Source organism: Orycteropus afer, unplaced genomic scaffold (assembly GCF_000298275.1).
Source record: "Orycteropus afer afer isolate SDZICR_OR568_19922 unplaced genomic scaffold, OryAfe1.0 scaffold00100, whole genome shotgun sequence".
NCBI classification, from domain to species: Eukaryota; Metazoa; Chordata; class Mammalia; order Tubulidentata; family Orycteropodidae; genus Orycteropus; species Orycteropus afer.
The window spans coordinates 1,506,334-1,514,276 of record NW_006921687.1 but is presented as its reverse complement, the minus strand read 5'-3'; positions in this window follow the sequence as shown (position 1 = coordinate 1,514,276).

Below are 7,943 nucleotides of genomic sequence, written 5' to 3'. Positions count from 1 at the left end.
CCCTTCAGGTCTGGAATTGAACCCACACCTGTGGTTTTCAGTCAAACAAAGTACAGGCATGTGAGTTAAACATTTACCTCAAGTAGACACACGCCCTAGAGAAAACAATCATGGGAGAAGGAAGGGCTGCTTATGCACAGGGAGACAGCTCAGGGGGCATGAGAGTATGGTGGGATGGACACTGGGAAGAGGTAACTATGGGTAGGAAGTGGGAGGGGAGCTGTTGCATTGTGGTAAATTGTGGTCAATTTAATGCGACGAATATATGAACTGCTGTATGGAAAGCGAATTTTCTCTGTAAATCTTCACCCAAATCAATAAATACTAAATTTAAAAAATAAAAAAAAAAAGAATGATTTATTTGGGATGAAATTGACAACAGCGACTTGAAAGATTAGATAGGAACCCTAGGGAGGCAGTGAATTTATGTTACTGTGGGAGGAATAACTCAGAAAAGGAGGGTGAGAATGGTTGCACAACTCAAAGAATGTAATCAGTGTCACTAAACAGTACATGTAGAAATTGTTGAATTGGTGTATGTTTGTTGTATACTGTGATAGCTGGAGTTGTGTGTCAACTTGGCTGAACCACAACTCTGAGTGATTTAAGCAGCTGTGATGTGGGTTATTCCCATGATGAGATCAGAGGAAATGTTTTGAGCAGCCAATTGACTGAACGGAGTTTCCCTAGGGGTGTGGCCTGCTTCCAATATATTTATGGACATCCTAGGGAAAAGAGACACTCTTCTGTGGATTGGAACCCTGTTGTGCTGCCTACAGCTGTCTACTAGCAAACAATCCACCAATTTGGCCTGGAGATCTTGGATTCATCATTCATTGGAGTCAACAGCTTGTATACTGCCTGTCAACCTTGAGCTCGTCAGCCTCTGCAGCTGTGTGAGTTGGGTAATGCCTCCAGCTTGACGTTTGATCCAAGAACTTGGGACTTGCCAGCTTCTGTAAGTGTGTGAGCCATTTCCCTAAGATAGACTTCTCTCTATATATATAAACTCTACTGGTTTTGCTTCACTAGAGAACCCAGCCTAACACCTATATATTCTCAACAACAACAACAAAATAAATAATAATAAAAAAAGAAGAAGAAGAAGAATGCACAGAGACAGTTTGAATACTAACTATGAAGAGGGGTGCCTTTAATAGCTAAAAGAGGTCCCCAGGCAACAGCCAGCAAGAAAATGAGGACCTCAATTCTACAACAAAAAGCTGAGTTTTGTTAACAACCTGAATGGGCTTAGAAGGGGACACTGACCCATAGGTGATAATTACAACCCTGATAACACCTTGATTGCAGCCTTGTGAGATGTGAGCAGAGGATTCAGCTAAACTATACCTGGAATTTTGATCCATGAAAACTGTGATTTAATAAGCAAGTGTTTCTTAAGCCCTTAAATTTGTGGTAATTTCTTACACAGCAACAGAAAACAGGAAAAAAAAAAATAGAGAATGTTACCTTACAATCTTTATTACACTAAATTCTACCACTTCAAGACTATAATCATTAAAACTACTGCTCATGCAATTTTGAACTCTGCAAAGTGATATGAGTGATATCTGGCATTTCTCTAATAATTTCTTTTAGAAATTAGCCTGGCCCCTATGAGGCAGAAGTAAAATATGTCCCAAATGTCCAACTTTTCCAAACTGTTGTACCACTCCACCATCGCTAACATGAACTCTTCCTCTTTCCCTCAGTAATCTCTCTCCTATCTCAGTAATTCACTAATGTCTGAGAACTCACAAACCACCTGCTCACACTATTGCAGAGGCTGGCAAATACCAAATCCATAGGTCAGGTGTCAATCTGGAGGATTCTCCTCACTCACATGGTTGCAGGGGCCAGTGAACTCAGATTGCAGGTCAGATAACAGACTGCTGGCTCACAAGGCTGTGGAAGCTGGTAAATCAGGTTAGACGATAGGCTACTGACTAGAACATGAGGTCAGATGATGACGAACCAGAACAGGATTCAGAGCAAGAAAGAGAACTTTGCCAGAGCATGCATATAAGTAGGATAAAGACCATTTGCTCAAGGAAACTAAGGGTGGTGACTAGAGTCACACCTTCTACTAATGTGGTGACTCAAGATACATCCTACCCTAATCGTGTCTCATTAACATAACAGACAACTCACTCCAAAATGGGACCATAACCATAAGCATAAGGCTAGGATTTACAATATATCACAAAATACAGGACTATGGCTAGATGGGTAACATTAAGTAATGCACTGCACCACAGGCATATTACAGTGAAAGCAGTAAATAGGTTAAAGCAGCTCTATTAATAACACCTTTAATGTATTTGCCCATTTGGGGGGATAAAAGCTAATTCCATTTGTAAATCACAAATCTCCAATTATGCTTCTTTAAACTTAATTATTTGACTTCAGAATCCCTGAATCAAATATTTGACAATGTTTCTTTCTATATGTCTTGAAATAAAAATAAATGCTGAAAATATAAAGAAAAATATATCAAATTAAATTAAATCAAATCAAATTAAAAAAACAGCTTCCTTCCAAGAATAAGATTCTCTGGTTCTTCAAGTCAGATGTGATTCTATTACAAAACAATGGTATGGAAAGGACTTTTATATTCTCCATGTTTCTTCCACAATCATTTACTTGAGTTCCCGTATTTTCCTTTCTGCTTATATTTTCCTCTAGGTGGTTGGGATACTTTATTTTCCTCCCTATTACCAGACATTGCTACTTCTGAGTACAAAATATGACAAGAGCAGAAAGGAATCAGTGTAAGCTGAATAATGCCCCACCCCAATATGTCAAGAAGGAGCTCTGGTGGCACAATGCTTAAGGCATTTGACTGCTAACCAGAAGGTTGGCAGTTCAAACCCACCAGCTTCTCCATAGAAGGAAGATAGGGCAATCTCTACTTCCATAAAGATTTACTGCCTCAGAAACCCAATGGGGGTTGCCACAAGTCAGAATTGACTCAGCAGCAGTAGGTTTGGTTTGGTTTTTATATTATATGTCAACATCCAAATTCGTAAAACCTATGATTATATTAGGAGCTCTGGTAGCATAGTGGTTAAGGCACTTGACTGCTAACCAGAAGTCTGGCGGTTCAAACCCACTAGCCACTCCTCAGAAGGAAGGTTGGGCAATCTACTTCCACAGTGATACTGCCTCGTAAACCCAAGGAGGGGTCGCTATGAGTCAGGTCCGACTCAATGGCACATAACGACGACAACTATATTATATTGCATGGTAAAAAGGGACTTGGCAGATATGAGTCAGTTAAAAATCTTGAAGTTGATTGTCCTGAATTATCTGGTGGGGCCCAATGTAATCGTAAGTGTTCTTAGAAAAGGGAGGCAACTGGAGATTTAGTTACAGAAGAATGATGCAGCATGAGAAAGACTTAACCAGCCATTGCTCACTTAGAAGATGGAGGAAGTGGGCACAAGCCAAAGAATGTAGGAGGTGTCTAGAAGCTAGAAAAGGCAAAGAAAGATTCACCCCTAGAAGCTCCAGAAATAACGTAGCCCTTCCAACCCATGTTAGGAGTTCTGACCTCCAGAAGTGTAAGAGAACAAATCTGTGTTGTTTTAAGCCATTAAATTTCTGTTAATTTGTTACAGCAACAACAGGAAACTATTCATGCCCTTAGGCTTCATATAAACAGTGTGATTAGGGTGACTATATAATTTACTGTGTGAATCAGGATAGTTTTGAAAGTGAAAAGGTATACTATTAATATGCATGTCAGGACAACAGTCATAAACTACAACTATCTCTGACAAACTGAGACATATGATCAGGCAGCTCATGGCCCCTCACTGCAAGGATCCAGTCAAGTTACAGAGATGCTCATTTCAGGTCAAAATGAGGAAAAAGCTTTTCACAATTGGTCAAAAAATACACAGATTGTCTTATAGGTAGGGAGGTCCCCACAGTGACTATTAACAAACAAGATGTACAATGGTTATCAAACCCATGCAGAATCATGGTAAGCTTCAGTGTTTATTTGTTTTGTTATGTTTTTAATTCACATACCCAGGCACCACCCCAGAAAATTTAATCAGAATTTCCGGGGTGGGACCCAGAATATATTTTGAATTAGCTCTCCAAGTAATACTAACACAGTGACAGTCCAACGCCAAACTCTGTAAGCAGTGGTGAGCCAAGACATTTACACTTTATTTTGGTAGAGGGACCCTCTTGCTACCCTAGACTCCCCATGTATACACACATATTAATAATACCACTTCCACCATCCACTCCCCCCCAAAAAAAAAATCTTCGCCTTGAAATACAATATTAAAAATAAATTAAATTATATTATATTATATTACATTATATTATATTATATATATGTATACACACACACACATATAAAAGCTCTGGTGGCACTGTGCCTAAGGCACTTGATTGTTAACCAGAAAGCTGGTGGTTCAAACCCACCAGCCACTCCTTGGAAGGAAGATTGGGCAATCTACTTCCATAGTGATACTGCCTCGGAAACCCAAGGAGGGGTCACTATGAGTCAGATCCAACTCAATGGCAATGAGTTTGTGTGTGTGTGTGTGTGTGTATACACATACACTCCTACTGGAGGTTCCCCAGAGAATTCTCACCACTAGGCCTCTACCCCCAGTGCCCATAAGGCTCCTCAAAATCCCAGGGCTTCTTTGAGACAAGTGTGCAAAATCCAAGTCTCTGCATTGACAGAAGCAGCTTAGTTACGTCCATATTTCCTTATAACTCCCCAAAGCAGCAGTTATCTTTTAAAATTACGTATTTGGGGCTTGTTTCAGTTAATATAATAAGGCTGGCCTTGTGATCCAAGTTTGTAATAAATTTTCTTTCTTTAGTCTTCAGTTGGTTGGCCTGAAGGTACTTCAAGTTGGAGGTAGAGTGGGGTGAAGGACCTGTCTTTCATCAATCTCCATAAAGCATGACATGTTTTTTTCTTTGTTAGATTTTATTTTTTAAGAAAAGAATAATTTGGCGTTCAAAAAAGAAGTCTAAAACCCATTACTGTAAAGGAAATTCCTGCAGATGGAGAGCTGTGCTAGATGATCCTAAAGTTTCCTTGAATACCAACTCTAATATTCTAAACACTTCATATTGTGATGGTCATAAGAATAATTAGAGGTAATCTGGTTGCCAATAAAATAAAAATATGAATGATATTTGAGAAGGCAAGGCTGACCATTATCTCTGAACTTCCCAGGTAATCTTTTATTTAACAAAAAGAGATTCCACTACAATAAGGCATTTTCAACAGATTCAGCAGATTTAGTTTCTTGAATTATTTTTTTTTTCCTTATACTATATCTGAATTCACTCTGTGAAACAACTGAGACTTTATACTCTCATATTTGCTAAGTTCTATGACATAGAACAGGAGCTCTGGTAGCATAGTGGCTAGAGCACTTGACTGCTAACCAGAAGGCTGGCGGTTCAAACCCATCAGCCACTCCTTGGAAGGAAGGTTGGGCAATCCTACTTCCATAGTGATATTGCTTCGGAAACCCAAGGAGGGGTCACTATGAGTCGGGGCCGACTCGACGGCACATAACAACAACAACAACATGACACAGAACTGACCATGAAAGAGTGTCAACGGCACTCAGGATACCAATAAATTAAAAAATAAATAAAATAATATCAAAAGTACCCCTCCCAAAATAAATAGTTAATAAGCCTTCCCCAACACCCACACCCCCCAATCACTTACTCACACACACACACACACACACACACAAAATAACAAGTGAAATGAAATTACATATTAATGAAGTTAACCTATCTAATATTTAAACTTTTATATACTTGCCTCACTTTTTACACAGTATTTGCTTTTTAGAAAGCCAGTCATTCACCATGGAGTTCTATACTATTTCATGAAGTATCATGACTGGGACACAGAAACATCCCTGCAATTCTCATCCATTTGCTCTGGTCCATTAACTTTAAACATTTTTTTAAATGGGAAAAATTTGAGAAGACATAGGATGAGATCAGAGGAAAATGACAAGATCCCCCACAAGTAGTCAAGAGCAGGTATCTAGGGAAGTCAGGTTTTCTCTCTCAGACATTTGGCTCATGAATGTAACAGAGAAACACTAGACAACAAAGTATCTTTGATAAATGCACAAAATACATTTAATTCTCTTTTTGAATTGAAGGTCAGAGGAAACAGACAAATCTCATCCATTAGCATGGACACAAAAGAGTTAGAAGCTACATTTGTACATTCTGAGAAAACAATCTGATTGCTAGGAATTGAATAAAAGTGTCATTAGAGATTTCTGAATCACAGTGAGCTGTCCAAGCCATTAGCTTCCCTTTCTGGTAAAGGTTTAATGTCTACAAGTAGATTATAAAGGTTCCTGATTATCCATTATCAAAAAATTTATGTACTAAATTGGAAGAGGACCTGAAGCTCCAGCTGAGAAGGAAACCCAGCTGGCACTTTGATTTTATCCTAAGCTAAGCAGAAGGCTGGCGGTTCAAACCCTAAGCTAAGCAGAAGGCTGGCGGTTCAAACCCACCAGCCACTCCTCGGAAGGAAGGTTGGGCGATCCACTTCTGTAGTGATACTGCCTCGGAAACCCAAGGAGGGGTCGCTATGAGTCGGGGCCGACTCGACGGCACATAACAATAACAACAACAAGACCCTAAGCAGAGGACCTAGGTACGCCATGCCTAGACTTCTACAGATCAACAGAAAGTGTGAAACAAATATGTGTTTGATGCAAACAGTAAAAAAATAAAGGTTTCTAGTAAATGGAAAAAAAATTCATCTAGAATTGATTCAAATTAACAATTTATTGGGCCTCAGAATTTAAGGTATCATCCTAGGCACTGCAAGGGAAATAAAGATGAATAAACCTTAAATTCCTGACATAGGTTTATTCAAGGCAAAAACAAAAGTAACTAATTCTGTAATATACTATTAAACATAAGAAAGGCTTAAAGCAGTTCTTCTCAAACTTTAATGTATATACAAATAACATGGAAAGCTCATAAAATTACAGATGGTGATACGGTGTTCCAGATGAGAGCTGAGAATCCCATTTCTAATAAACTGCAGTTGATGCAAGTGCTGTACTTTTAGTTGCAAGGCCTTAAAGAAAAATGGTGGTTGTGGGTTCAGGGAGATACCATCCCAGAATAGATCAGAGAAGAAAGCATAGTCGAGACAGGGAGGAAGATAATGATATTTCAGAGGCGTCTTGAAGAATACATAGAATTTTGAGTAAAACGGAATGAAATGTAAAAGGAACTAGCCAAATAAACATATGCTTTTTCACTAATAAAAAAACACTTAAAAGTGAAACCTAATAATGATTATTAGGTCTACTATTGTGGCACAAATGGCTAAGCGCTCAGCTGCTAACCGAAGGTTGGCTGTTCAAATTTACTCAGAGACACCTCAGAAGAAAGGCCTGGCAGTCTACTTACAAAAGGTCACAGCCACTGAAAACCCTGAGCACAATTCTATTCTGAGCCACCCTGGGTTGCCATGAGTCAGAATCAACTCAATGGCAGTTGGTTTGGCTTGGTTTTTGGTTTATTTTAAAAGAGCTATCATATATTACCTGTACACATATATAGTAGACAAAATTATCCTAAAGTGCCATTCCTAAGGTTTTTAAGCATTACAAAGTCAAGCAGTTTCACACAACTATAGTATTTATATCACAGTATTTATAGTATTTAAACCTTGTCATTCATAAGATGAGCTCAGACAAGAAAGCTCAACAGAAGTTGAAGCTTGTAGACCTGATTTGAGACTGCATCATCTACTCCATCACCCTTGAACAAAGCTGTCCCAAATGTTGGCAACCAAAACTACAGGGGAGGGAGAGGGGACATGGATTGTGGGTGGGTTGTTTGTTTGTTTTTTCACACTCAGGCAGCATAGTACTCTTAACACCTGAGTTCATTTTCTA